This window comes from Mustela nigripes, chromosome 15, assembly GCF_022355385.1.
Source record: "Mustela nigripes isolate SB6536 chromosome 15, MUSNIG.SB6536, whole genome shotgun sequence".
In the NCBI taxonomy this organism is placed as follows: Eukaryota; Metazoa; Chordata; class Mammalia; order Carnivora; family Mustelidae; genus Mustela; species Mustela nigripes.
The window spans coordinates 66595660-66609715 of NC_081571.1; the positions used below are offsets into that span (position 1 = coordinate 66595660).

At 39.8% G+C, this 14056-nt stretch overlaps 1 long non-coding RNA gene across 1 annotated transcript; it reads left to right on the plus strand.

Moving 5' to 3' along the window:
* The first annotated feature begins 5807 nt into the window (after positions 1–5807).
* On the plus strand, positions 5808–12329 carry LOC132002468 (uncharacterized). The gene is made up of 3 exons (XR_009399901.1): positions 5808–5918; positions 7711–7784; positions 11653–12329. It is a non-coding gene; the product is annotated as an uncharacterized LOC132002468 (long non-coding RNA).
* The last annotated feature ends 1727 nt before the right edge of the window (positions 12330–14056 follow it).

Here is a 14056-nt window from a genome sequence, read left to right on the forward strand (position 1 = left end):
CAAATAAATAAATAAAATCTTTAAAAAAAAAAATGTCTAAACGTCAGCTTCCTTCATCCCTTCCTATCTTGACTTGGCTTTAAATGCTCACTTCTCACCAATCAGTTGAATTTGCTGTTCCCAAAAACAGCTACCATAACGTCCCAGCCAGAGAAGAACAATTTGCTTTAAAATATTTTGCAAGCAAATTTTAACACTGGGCACATCTAAGTGTGTATGGCTGATCTAATATCATTTGCTTTTAAATTTATACCCACATCATTTTGGGAAATTTTTACAAATAAATGTATCAGACATAGCTGGTCTTCCTACCACCAACAATGCCATCATGCACATAGTCTCAGAAAACAAAGAAAATCATTCACATTCTCAAGGAGGATTTCTGAGGCTCGGGTGGGTACTGATTTCTCTTTGGACAATTGTAGTATACAGCCCATACTCACTCTCTGTAATGTTTTTAATCAGCCCTTACACTGTTATCATTTCAGACAGAAATGTCATCTTTTGTTCCAAGTCAGTTTTGGTTATACCTGGTCAAACCTTTGTAATATACTCCCTTGTTATGAACATTGTTATATGAAAAATAAACTAATACATTGAAATTTATTGTCTGCATATGGAAATGGATTAATTAACTGGCATTTAGGGGAACAAAAGTGCTCTGGTTTGCAAGATTTTCCAAAAATGTATTCCCTATAGGAAGTCTCATTCAAATAATACTTACGTTTTTTTTTAACAGTATCAATTTCTTTATTGGTTAGGTACTTACCAAAATATAGCAATTGAACCATCAGAAATCTTCAATCTGAGCAGATTCTTGTCTATTCACATTAAAGTAACTCCAGAAAGCAAATTATGTTTATATAATTATAATTAACATAACCAATGATAATTTCCATAGCATTGAAATAATTCTTCAACACCTTGATATACACAGAAAGTATTAGGCCTGAATGTTAAGTACTCATGTATAGTTATGTAAAATAATAAGCCAGTTGTGAAATCCATGTTATTCTAACCAATCTTAAAGAGGTAATTATACAATCAATATTGTAAGTTGAATCTGGAACTATGAACTACCAAAGCAGACCTACATGATTGACTGAATCAACTTGTTTCCTCTGGTATAAATTGAGGTTAAAGCCTATATTTGAAAGTAAGGGGAGAAAAAAAAAAAAAAACCTTTAGAAGCTTTTAGGAAATTAAATAAAATTGATTGAAAGCATTAGCATTTGGTAATTAATCCTACCAGGAATCTGTCTGTTGTCTATCTTTTAGTATTTTCAAAATATTAGAGATGACCCAGATGATCTTTGTGTATCCCCTTCTTACAGCTAAATGATTGAAAACCAAAAAAATTGAACATATAGCTAAACATGTCCTCTACAGAGAATTTTTCAAATACAACACAATCTATATTTGGAATGATCTTTCATTGCTAAGTAGATTTCTTAAAAATAAACTGCAACCCCAGATAGCAAATATACCATAGCTCACCAGTTTCTAGTGTGCCTTATAAACTAAGGTTGCTACAGTTAAGGTATATAGTTTTTTCAACATTATTTCTGAAGTTTTTGTCATTTTAAAAATTTTTACACCCATAACTCTTTGGTGAAGGATTTGAAATACCCTGGCTGGGTTTCTCACAGTTTTTCTGAGTGAATTAGCAATGCCATATGTAATATGGATGGGCAGGTGCACAAGCGCCCATCCAGATTAACCTGCTAAAGGTACTGATGAGTCAAATGCTTTTATCTAATGCAAGAACTAAGTACCAGAGCTTTTCAGCTCTGATTTAGCATAAGCCTGACCTGGGAATTTTTCTTAAAAAAACGATGTTCAGGTCTCCCTTCTGACCAATTGAATTGGAATGCTTGTAAGTAAGGGCCAGGCATTTGTATGCTTTAAAGGCTCTACGGGTGATTGTAAAGTACAACCAGATAAAGAACTACTGAATTAAGTTCAAAACAAGAAACTAAAAATAGGATACTTCTAATTTTGATGTTGAACAAATGAGTGAAATAAGTGAAAAGTGAGTGAAATGCTTTACCATGATTTTCTATGATACATCAGTTTTAAATGTTTAATTGAAATATATTCAATTTGTTTTCTAAAGCCATACAATTTTACATATATTGATAAATATCATCACATACCAAATTTCTTTAAGAGTACAGACTATCTCTTTATTGTGACAAAGAGTATCTAGTATATTTAAGTTTTCTTAATTAAATAATCAGTTATTCCATCTGGTTCTACAGAGTACCACAGTGACAATTTTCAAGGATACAAAAGAAAGAACTTTCTTCAAATTGCTTCTTTATTTAAAACTACACACATTCATCCTTCCCTCTGTAATTTGTATTTTCTTAATTTCAAAACTATAGATGGAACCATCAGGTTCTATGGTCATTGTCTTTGTGTTCACTATAAATTGATTGTCATTATGGCACCTAGAATGCCATATGTTAAATAATCTACATATTCATATTATGTGTGATTATCAAATAACATATATGAAGTGTAAATATTCTAAATTTTTAACTAAGGAAATAAAATACCCTGACATCAATGGGATTATTTTATTAGACATTGGAAGGAACAAATCAAAGCCTGAAGACCTGAATCTTTTAGCTTATTTTTGAAATAATCATGATAATCAGTAATATGCTATAATTCTTGAACTTTTCATAAGAAAGGCTCTTATTCCTTATTAAAACCATGATCAGTACCAGAGAATAGGAAGTACTTAACAGATGATTGTTAACTTGGATTGAATGTCTTAAAATCCTAAATATAAAACATAGTATGATAAGACTAGATGATGTATTTTCAGACGTTTACAAATATATATCGTAAAACATCCCTAATGTCATCATTGAACTTGTGTCATTGATCACTGTTTGCTACACGATAAAAGATGAGTTCAACATGTTCTTGATTTATAACCTGTTAATTTTTCAAGGTCAGTGTGATGTTAAAATATTTCTCCTTTTCCCTTAAAATTCAAATACTGTAAGAAAATAATAAATTACTATAGGAATCTATATTAAATGCCAAATTGCCAAAATACGAAATATACTTAATTGCAAGAGCCAACTTACAATCTCTAAATTAATATTCAAATTATATAGATCTACAGTTTTAAAATAACAGGTAGTTGTATTTGTCTTCGATTTCTGCATCATTCTTAAGTTTTCACATCTCTAATGTGAATGAAATTATTGATTCATTACTTTCTTAAAATCCTGTAATTATGCTACAAAATAAGAATATTTAAACTGAATTTATCTTTTGAAAATTTATATGACTAAGTCAATTGATACTGACATAGTCACCAAAAGACAGGGAATAAAATTCAGAATGTTATTAATAAGATCAGAACTTCTTACATGTTCTCAAATCATATCTTGAAGCACCTGAGTGAAAAATACAAAAATCTCTCTACTACTTGTTATATATAATGTAAATAGTTAATGCAAATGTTCTCATGTTGAATTGAGCTCTTCATTTCATCTAAGTAGTTCTGGACTGTGTAAAACAGTACGGTGTGTTTTAGCTAACTTGAGAAGGCTGTGTGCCTACTTCGGCATTTCAGATAGCTTTGTTTTTACATTCCTTGGTTGCAGAAGGCATTTGTTAGTGGTTCAGAAATTTTTTCTGATCTTCAAAATCATAACCACAAAATCTTTACTTTGGTGGTAGGGTATACGTAGCTGTGGCCCTAGGTGTGGCCCCTAAAATTGAGAAGGATGAGTTTCTAGTTAGTAGTGACTTAAAAAAAAAATAGTTGGGTAATCTTTAAATTCATTGGGATTCAAAAGTTTTCAATTATTCTAATTATATTCATAATTTGTGTCTTAATTTTGAAAGGAAGTGTAAGTGAACCCCTTAAAAATAAAGTGCAGTCTACTAATTGTGAAACTTTCTGGGATTTCCAAGTAAGTTAGTTTAAATGAATTTACATCTTCCAGAATTCTGATTACCGTAAAAATGTATGCCTTAAGAATTAAATCTCTCAAACTGTAATCACAGAAAATAGTTACTTGTCTGTTAGCCTTCCACAGAAATAATGTTAGATGTCTAAAAACAGCTTTTTAAAAATAGCAGGATTGCAGTGTTGACTTTAATTGGAAAGAAACTATGAGATAAATAACTCTCTCCTGCTAAGAAACCTGTGTATAGGTGGGATTTCCCATGATTCAGAGTGTAGTGAACACTCAACAGCACCCCTCCTCCTAGCCATTCTAATTTAAAGCGGAAGATGAAGTTTTAAAGTAAAAGGAATTGACATATCAGTCAGTGCTGGTCAAAAGTAACGTAAATACAGACCTGAAAGAAAATTAGCAATGTTTTCCCCTTTGAATGTCTCATAAATGACTATTATAGAAAGACTGATATTGTAAATATTGTAAAATTTCAGATTTGGCCATCTATTTTGATTTGTAAAGCAAAGATATCTAGAAAATAGGTCCTTCTGATAAAAGAGTGGCAAAAAGAAAAGTTAATCCTCTTCTTTTTATATCTCTAGCTTGACGACTGAATTTAAGCAAACCATGACAAAATGAGTCAGAAAGATAGTAAATATTAGCAGTCTCATCCAGACTGGAGTGCCGAGGATTTTAACATTTGAACATTTATAGACAGACATCTTCTGGTAATAGGGTTTTTACAGTTGACTTGTAAAATCACGAAACAGTGGTGTGTGCTTTCCACTAAATAGTTACTGGATTATTTAAAACCAATTTAAAATTACTGTGCTTGGAGGAAACGTTACGAACCCTCACTTCTTTCGACAATTACGCTTCCGAGAATTCTGGAATTTCCTAAACCACAACATGTAGAAGAAGGTGCTCCGGAGTGGGCTCCTGCTCTCAGCTTTTTGGTGGTTTATGAGGCTCTTCTCGAGCCCTGCTGTTTGCCCAGGAGAGCCAAGTGCTCTAAGTGCAGCGGGGTATGGGAGGAGGATCAGGTACTGCAGCTGCGAAACCTCTGCTCGGGCATGCGTTTTGGTTTACACACGGCCGGGGTAGGGAAACCCATTTCAGCGATGGGTGCATTCCTAAGTCTCGGGGGTAAAGCGTTGATCTCTGTTCTGAGACGGTCTGCGTGCACGGAGTAATCCGGTTTCAGTGCGAGAATCAGTCACTAGGTCTTATTTATCTTCGGCTCCTGTGGGCATGCAGCAGGCCCCTAATTACCGCCGAGACCCGTCGTGGGCAAGGAAAGTAATACACAGTAATCACGCCGCGTCCACGTCGAGTCCCAGCGAGAGCAGGGCTCGCCGCAAGCCGCAGGAAGCGTGCGCTTCCAGGAGGGTGTGCGGCGCGCGGGGGTCTGCACGCGCGCAGAGCTTGTTAACGGAGGGCGTGCCGGAGGCGTGGCGCGAGGTGTCCGGGCGAGGCGCTCCGCGAGGCGGGCGGCGGTGGGCGGGCGGCGGGGAAGCGCGGCCCGGGGAAAGGCAGCGCTGCGCGGCGAGCGGCTCCCAGCTCCCGCTCTCCCGGCCGCCTTGCCCGAGCCGCCGTGGGCGGGGCCTGCGGTGATTGGCGGGCGGGCGGGGAGGTCGGAAGTACTTTGTTTTTTATGCTAATGAGGGAGTGGGGCTTGTCCGTATTTACGTTGAGGCGGGAGCCGCCGCCCTTCATTCACCCACATGGCCCTTGGAGGTGCTGCCGTCGCCGCCCGACCTGCGCCTTCGCGCCACTTCGCGCCCTCGGGCGAGGCCGAGGGGGTGGGGACGACCCCCGCCGCGTAGCCGCGGCTCGCGCCTCTCGCGAAGCCCCTTCGCGGGGCGGGCCGGCCGGCCGGCCGCACCCCCGGCCTGGGGCCTCCGGTCGTAGTAAAGCGGAGGCGGGTGGGGAGGCGGGAGCGTGAGCCCGCGGCGGGCGAGGCGAAGATGGTGGCGGCTACTCCTCCTGGTGAGTCTGCCCGCCCCTCCGCCGAGTGAGTGAAACCTGTTGTGTGCGGCCCCAGTCCGGAGGGAGGGCGGGCGGGCGGGTGGGGCGGAATGGCCCGGGGCAGCGTGGCGGCGGCGGCGTGGCCGGGGGCCGGGGCGGGTCTCGGGCCGTTGGCCGCCCCGGCGTGTGGCAGCCGCGACTCGCTGCCCGCCCGCTCGCTCGCTCGCGGGCTGGCGGAGGGGCAGGGCAGGGCCGGGGAAGGGAGGGTGGGAGGGGGCGGCGTGCGCGCGGCGGCCGCGCCCGGGACCCGCGCGGACCTTGCCTGGGCCGGCCCCGGCGGGCGGGTGGGCGCGCGGCGCACACAATGGCCCCTCGGGGAGGGGATGCGCGAGGCTCGCGCCCCTTCCAGGGCTTGGGGTGCACGCGGGGCGCGGGGTCCCCGGGAAGGGAAAGTTTCTCCCGGGGGCGAGAGTTAAAGCGCCTCCAGAACAAAGCGGCGGCGGCAGCGGCACATGGGGCAGGCCGCGGGCCGGGAGGGGGCGCGCCCACGAGGTACCTGCGCGCTGGCGGGCGGCGTGGCGTGGGCGGGAGCCCGCGGGCCCCCAAACTTTGTGCGCGCGAGGGTGGGCGGAGGGCGCGGGAGCTCGGGGCGGCGCGGCCTGGACGCCACCCCCACTCCGCGTGGGCTTTGTTAACCCGCGTGGGCAGTCCCCGGGTGGGGTTCGCAACTTCCCGGGCCGTGGCCCGCGGAGCAGGCCCGAGCCGACCTCGGTGGCGGCTCGGAGCCGCTTTCGCCCGCCCGCCGGCGGGGAGCGCGGCGCGGGAGGGCCGGGCCGGCTCGGCGGGAGCGGCGGCCGTGCCGCCATGTTCCTGCGGGGCGGGCTGCGCGGGGGTGAGGGCGGGGGACATGGCGGCGACTGCGCGCCGCCGCCGATTGTTCCCGGCTTAGGCCTCGGGCCGCGTGCGACGGGCACCGCAGCCGCGGAGCCCCCGCCCCTCTGGGCCGGGCGGGGGGGGGGGCGGGGGACACAAAGGAGGGGCGGCGCGCCCGCGTCCCCGCCGTGCTCGGGCCTCGGCGCCGCCGGTCGCCGCGCGGCTGCCGCCGGGAAACGGGGTGGGGGGGGTGGGTTGCCGCGTCCGGCAGGGCCCGACTCTGACCCACCGCCCCCTGGCGGCCGCTCGGGGAACCGCAGGGCCGCGCACCCCCTTGTGCGACATGTGCTGCCGGCCCGGGCTCCATGAGCGAGGCGAGCACTTTGCAGTCTCGAGTGTTCCTGCTCCCTTCTCTACACCTAAGCCGGAGCAAAGGGGATAGGAACTGGAGAAGGCAGGCTCGTTCTTGCAATACCATTAAAAGAAAAAATTATTAACCTGCCATCCCGACCACATCAGTTGGGGAAACAACTCTTTATCCCGGCTTGCAGCCACGAGGTCTTGATTGGGGGAGGGGTGGTAAAGAATAGTCCCTTTGCTGCTGCTTTTCCCTCTCCTCAGAGCTGTACAGTACAGTTAACGACTGTTGTGGATTATCCTGGAGTATTTCAGAATCTTTTTAAATAAGATGTGAATCTAATACCTGTGGGGTTTTCAACTTTATTCTCTTAACACGTTTTCACCCATATACATTGTTGGTCTTTTCAACATTGCCAATGTTGCTTGGTTGCCTTATCGTCGGTTTAGCAAGTGGATATAACTAATTGATGTAAGGGTGCTAGAAATGAGCACATTTATATTTAAATATGAGTTTGGAGGGTGATAATAATTTTCAGCAGATATGTTTGTCTTTTTTCCGTTTCCCCACCCCCCATCCCAGTCATACACGTGGACCTAACTGCACCAAAAGCTTTTCTTAAGGATACTTGCTGAGAAGAAAGTTTTCCCTAGTGGGTAAGTGTATTCTAATTTTTTTTTGTTAACTTTTCTTTAAAATAATTTCATTTACTTCAATCTTTTATTTCAGTACATAAATGGGATTGGGTTTTCAGAGCGTGAAATAGGTATCCTGTACTTTGTCCATTTACCTTTTCTAGAAAATAAGCTCCGTGTGGGTCAGCTAATTTTTAAGGTAGTAAAAGTACAATGCAAATACCATATAAGTTTTTGGAAACCGATGCATAGTTTTAAAAATGTAATTTTAGAAAGGCTTTGAGTGATATAATCTCATCTGGTGTAAGTTTTCAAGATTCAAAGAAATTTAAATGGGGTGTTTTAAGTTCTACAGCTAACTAATACACTGGAAATGTAGTCTGAACAGTAATTTTGTTAATCAGTTTGCTAAGTATTTGCAATTATAATTGGAAGTCAGAAGAAAAGAAAAATGTTTTGCCACGTGGATGTGAAGATTCCCTCTAAAAGGTACACGAATCAAATTGCCCTGTTGATCTATTAATTCTCATTCACGTGCAGTCTAATCTTGATTGATTGAATTTTTTTTTTTTTTCCTGAGTATGTCTGGGAACCTCCAGGTAAAAGAAGAGCCATCAGTTTCTCTGACAGTATTAGATTGATGCTTAAGATTGTCTTGTGAAAAAGATTTTTCTTCTGCTTTTAAGGTCTAAATGTGCTTGTGAATGAAACTTTACAGGTTTGAGATAATTAAATTCACTTTCTCTTCCCCATTAGGGACTGCTGAATTTTTATGTTTTATAGCTCTTAAGAGTTGGAAGTGTTACTCTCTCTAATTATTTATTTCGAATTTAGCAGGAATAAAGAGACCATCACCTTATAAGACTGAAGATTGTGACCAGTCAGAATAATGTCAAAGTGCTTACAGTGCAGGTAGTGATATGTGCATCTACTGCAGTGAAGGCACTTGTAGCATTATGGTGACAGCTGCCTCGGGAAGCCAAGGTGGGCTTGAAAGTGCAGGGCCTGCTGGTGTTGAGTGCTTTTTGTTCTAAGGTGCATCTAGTGCAGATAGTGAAGTAGATTAGCATCTACTGCCCTAAGTGCTCCTTCTGGCATAAGAAGTTATGTTATCATCCAATAATCCAAGCCAAGCAAGTATATAGGTGTTTTAATACTTTTTGTTTGCAGTCCTCTGTTAGTTTTGCATAGTTGCACTACAAGAAGAATGTAGTTGTGCAAATCTATGCAAAACTGATGGTGGCCTGCTATTTCCTTCAAGTGATTTTTTACTAATTTTCTGTACTTTTATTGTGTCGATGTAGAATCTGCCTGGTGTATGTGATGTGACAGCTTCTGTAGCACTAAAGTGCTTATAGTGCAGGTAGTGTTTAGTTATCTACTGCATTATGAGCACTTAAAGTACTGCGAGCTGTAGAACTCCAGTTCCGGCCTGTCACCCTGTCAAACTGTCCAGTTACTGAACACTGTTCTATGGTTAGTTTTGCAGGTTTGCATCCAGCTGTGTGATATTCTGCTGTGCAAATCCATGCAAAACTGACTGTGGTAGTGAAAAGTCTGTAGAAAAGTAAGGGAAAATCAAACCCCTTTCTACACAGGTTGGGATCGGTTGCAATGCTGTGTTTCTGTATGGTATTGCACTTGTCCCGGCCTGTTGAGTTTGGTGGGGATTGTGACCAGAAGATTTTGAAAATTAAATATTACTGAAGATTCGACTTCCACTTTTAAATGTTCCAGAAATATAAAGTATTAAAGTAAGCTTTGTAATTTTTAATTATTTTGTCAGTGTGAAATTCATATATGTAACTTTTTGTTCTTTAAAATGAAGTTTTGTCATAATTTTGTGCTAAAACATTCCACCTCTGAAGTTGCTTGTCCGATTTGACTATAAGTTTTTACTATATTCTTTGTCTAATTAGATTTACTTATTTATTAAGTATTCAATTATAATTGTGAAGAAAATTTAATACTATGATTTGTAAAGTTAGGATATTTTTGCTTTTTTGGAGCTGGTCTTCGCAATGTCTTAAAGTTAATAAACTGTTATTTGTACATTGTTTATTTAAAGTTGGTGAAAGTATTCTGTTTAATGCAACATACAAAGAAAGTTGTGGGGTTTGGTTGGTGGTTTTTAAGCATGTTAACTTCTATTTGGGAGGGGAGGTTGTCTTTTGTTTCCAGTAAATAACTGTTTTACGAGTACTAGTGTTCTTAATATGTAAAACTGTTGACTGGTTATGTACTAGTTTGCTTAGTAATTTATGCTGTATAAACTTAGTGATCCTTGGACTGTCCTTAGCTTTCTGGGATTTAAATACAGGAGTTTTAAAAAGAAAAAAGAAAAGACGCACTGGTGCTAAATGGAGTGACAAGTATATGTATGTGTACATGTCTCTGATGCCAAGAATATAGTTGGTTTGGAGAGTGAAATTGGTTTTTCTCTCTGTACTACTATTGCCATTCCTTTTCCCTTCTCCCTTCATAAACCAGACTTTGCCATAGTGATGGTTTGTCTAGACTTCTGTGACTTTGTCACTGGAGTGGAACCTAAGCAATGGCAGTTACACGGTATTTTATCCATTATTTCTGCTTTCGTGTGTTCTGTGTCTAGCTTGTGTCTCACTTGTGTAGAAAAATGTGGGTTAATTTGAGAATAATCAGATTTTAAAGGATCTGGTTTTAGATTTAGATCCAAGCTGAATTTTGGAGGAAAGCTGTTATCTTAGTAATGTGGAGTAAATTTTCTGTATTTACTTATTAAACCATCTGGTAAATTTAGAGGACACCTTATTAAAATCGATCACACAAAGTGTAACATGAAAGTTTAATCATGGATCCCTGAATAGAAAGGTAAGAGTTCCATAGTTCTAGAATTGATTATTAAAAGGTAATTTTTCAGAGAGAAAGTGCTAAGAATTGTACATGATTTATACAATGGAAATGTAATTATCTTTTAGTTTGGGTTCTTAAATCTTTTGAAGAAAATATTAAAATGGTTTTGTTGTGATTATTTAATGACATACTGTTTTGAACTAAATGTTTCAGAGTCCCATAACGTTATGGCTGCAGGATTGGGGCATGGTGATAATTAGTGAAATAAAGTGATGTTTACATCTACCAAACCATATAATTTCATTTTAAAGCTTTTGGGGAGAAATATACTAGCATTACTGTTCAAAGTAGAACAGTGATAGGACGCTCTTCCACAGGATTTCTTTATAAGCTAAACTGTCAGATTTTAATAAAATCCTAAATGGTTAACTCTTTATGCCTAGATGCTGGGCCTTTGTAGTACTTGTGTTCAGAACTCAATTGGACTTTAACTAGACTTCACATCTAGTAAACAAGTTAATTGATGTTTTCTTATGGCGTTGGCAGTAGGGCCAAGGTTGTCAAGAATTCACTAGGAATTCAATTTTGTTTCTGGTTTTAAAATGTGTGGCAAACTTTATGTTCTTGATTCTGTTAAGATTTTCTTAGGCAAGACAACTTAATTTTTGAGTAGCACTAAGAAAAGGCCATGCAATATAATTAGCCATTTTGAGATAAAAATAAATTGAATGAAAAAAAAATAAATTGAATGCATTCTTTGTAGCTCCTAATTGTCTGCCTCTTCTCTAATCGACCTGGGGAAGAAAGCTCTAACCTATTTTGTGTTTTAACCTTTGTGTTTAAGACTTAGAGTACTTTGCTCCTGGTTTAATAGCCTTAAGACTGTTTTCAGTAAAAAATAAGTGGTTGTTTTTGTTGTTGTTTTCTTGCATGTTCTGCATGTGTGGATCTTAGTCTGTGATTAGAAGGAAAGCACTTACCAGCTCTACAAATTATTTTTCAAAACTGCTTGCAAAGTAGTGATTTTACTAAAAACTTTGAGATCTTCATTTTACAGGCAAACCTGTCTAAACAGAACAAGCCAGACTTGGGTTTTCCCCTGTAGTTTGAAGAGCCCTACAGAATGATTCCTGACAAAATGCAACCTACAATTGCCTGGAGAACAATTCAGTGTTACATTCAAGTTTATTATATATTTAATAAAATACTGTTCTGTTAGTAATTGACAGCTGCGGTGTAGTTGTCTATCATTAGAAAATTAGCCTCTTAGCTGAGTAGTAAAGGTAAGGAGAGCACAAGTATACAAGGCCAGTATTTGGTGTCTGAGTAAAAATAAGATTACTATGTCTACTTGAGTCTTTGAGGGTTATTTTTTGCCTTGTTGTTTAGCTTACACTGTTTAGAAGTCTGAATTAAATGTAGCTTTCTTTTGATAAGTTCAGCTCCTGATGTAATAGTCCTCATGAGTTTTGAAGGATAACTAAGATGGATGTATCCCATGATTTTTTTTAAGACCATAGGAAAATTGTTAAAGAAGGCTTAGTTTTCTTTTTCTGGTAATTTAAATAGGCACAGCATTCAGACAGGCCCACTTCTGTATTTGCAATATAGTCATGTTGTTTGAGTTGTTTTGGTGCATTTAATGTAAATAAATAAAATTTTACATACTTTAAGACTGTTTGTTAAGAAATTGTCCGGAATAATAAGCATATTGAAATAAAATTTTTAAGGTTATTCTTAGTTGTGGCAGTTTTTGTTTTTTTTTTTTCCCCTGTTACTTAAAATGATCCAAACATCTTTGCTTATCAATTTGAGGTATGTGGGAAATGGGGACAGATACTGAAGTGATTTATTACATGAATTATCTTACTTCAGTATCTGTGGCATCAGCATTTGCAATTTTACAGATGAAGTTAGATTAGGAGTATTTACTTGGGAAGATGTAAAACATAAATGGACTCTTGATTAAAACGCATGTCAATAATTAGTTTATAAAAAAGATTATACTCTTATTTTGAATCTGACAAATGTTTATATGACATTTGAATTTACTTAATTTGGACTCTTGTGGTGTATAGTAACTTACAATGTGATAAGGGCTCCAAGTATTAAGTTTTTTGTGTTTGGTGGGGGTTTTTTGTTTGTTTTTTTGTTTTTTAATATCATAGAGACTTAAAATCCAGCCAGTTAAGATACTGTTAATTCAAGTATGAAACGTTTTCATTTTCATCTTACTGGGATTTGTCCAGATATAAATAGTTTATTTTCTTCTGTTCTTGGAGGGTTTTTTTGTTTTTTTGTGTGTGGTTTTTTTTTAACGTATTGCTATATTTAAGTTAAGAGGGGAAACCAGCGTGTGAAGTCCTAAAGAACTGCTTTTAGTAAAGATCTAAATATTTGGCTATAGGGTTGAATGTTTTCTAATGGATTTGTACTGTATTTAAAACATTGATGTTCAGTTTGTACAACTAAAAGTATTTTTTAGAATAAGATGAAAATTAGGATATTTAAGATACTTTGCTTGTGGGCAGTAAAGCAGTTTTAAAAGCAACAATCCTAGCCTTGTGCAGTTCTGAGTACTTTGAAAAATAATTTAATGCCAATACAAATATGGGCTTAGTTATTAGTAGGGCAAGTATTTATGGTATAGAGGTAAAAAACAAGCCTGAGGTTGGTAGCAAGTGATGCCAAACCAAATGTTTGGTGAAGTGTCTCCATTATTAATAATTGCATGTGTAAGTTTAAGAATATATGCTTAATGGAAAATGAGTTATGTATCTGTTTACATGCTTGTTTATTTCTAAGAATTGTATACAGTATGAAATTGCTATAGATAATGTGTTGACTTCAGTTAGACTAAAAAACATTGAAGGTTCTTAAGTTTCACTTCGATAAACTTTAAAGGAGTGATCCTCCTAGACCTGGTTGAGGTGTAATCTGTGTGGGAATACCAACAGGGTAAACTGGGACTTAAGAATGTTGGCAAGACTAGATGAAAATTATCTCTATTCCGGCTGAGGATACATGCTGCTTAAACCACTAGGTACCTTAAAAATTCAGTTAAATTCCTCAACAAAGTCGAGAATGCAAAGGCCATGTTCAGGGACTACCACTGCTGGAATCTAGAGTGGGTTATACATTTACAAGATAAGGTTCTTAACCATAGTTGGGCATTATAGTTACCCAGACATACTTTTAGAAACACAAAGTCCTAGAACTTTAATTTGGGCGCATAAGAATGAATCCAGAAAGTGAGTAGGGCTGGATGCTAGGAAGACCAGCATTTTGAGAAATTGGATGATTTTGAACTGTTAAAGAATATAGCTACTCTGAATTGTCCAAGATGATGATCCTTATGAATGCAGCACGTCAAAGCAGTACCTTGGAATTTGTGGAGGTGGAATGCCGAATAGGAATAGAGAATACATGTTTGTTGTTTTATATACTTTGTTTTATGACTG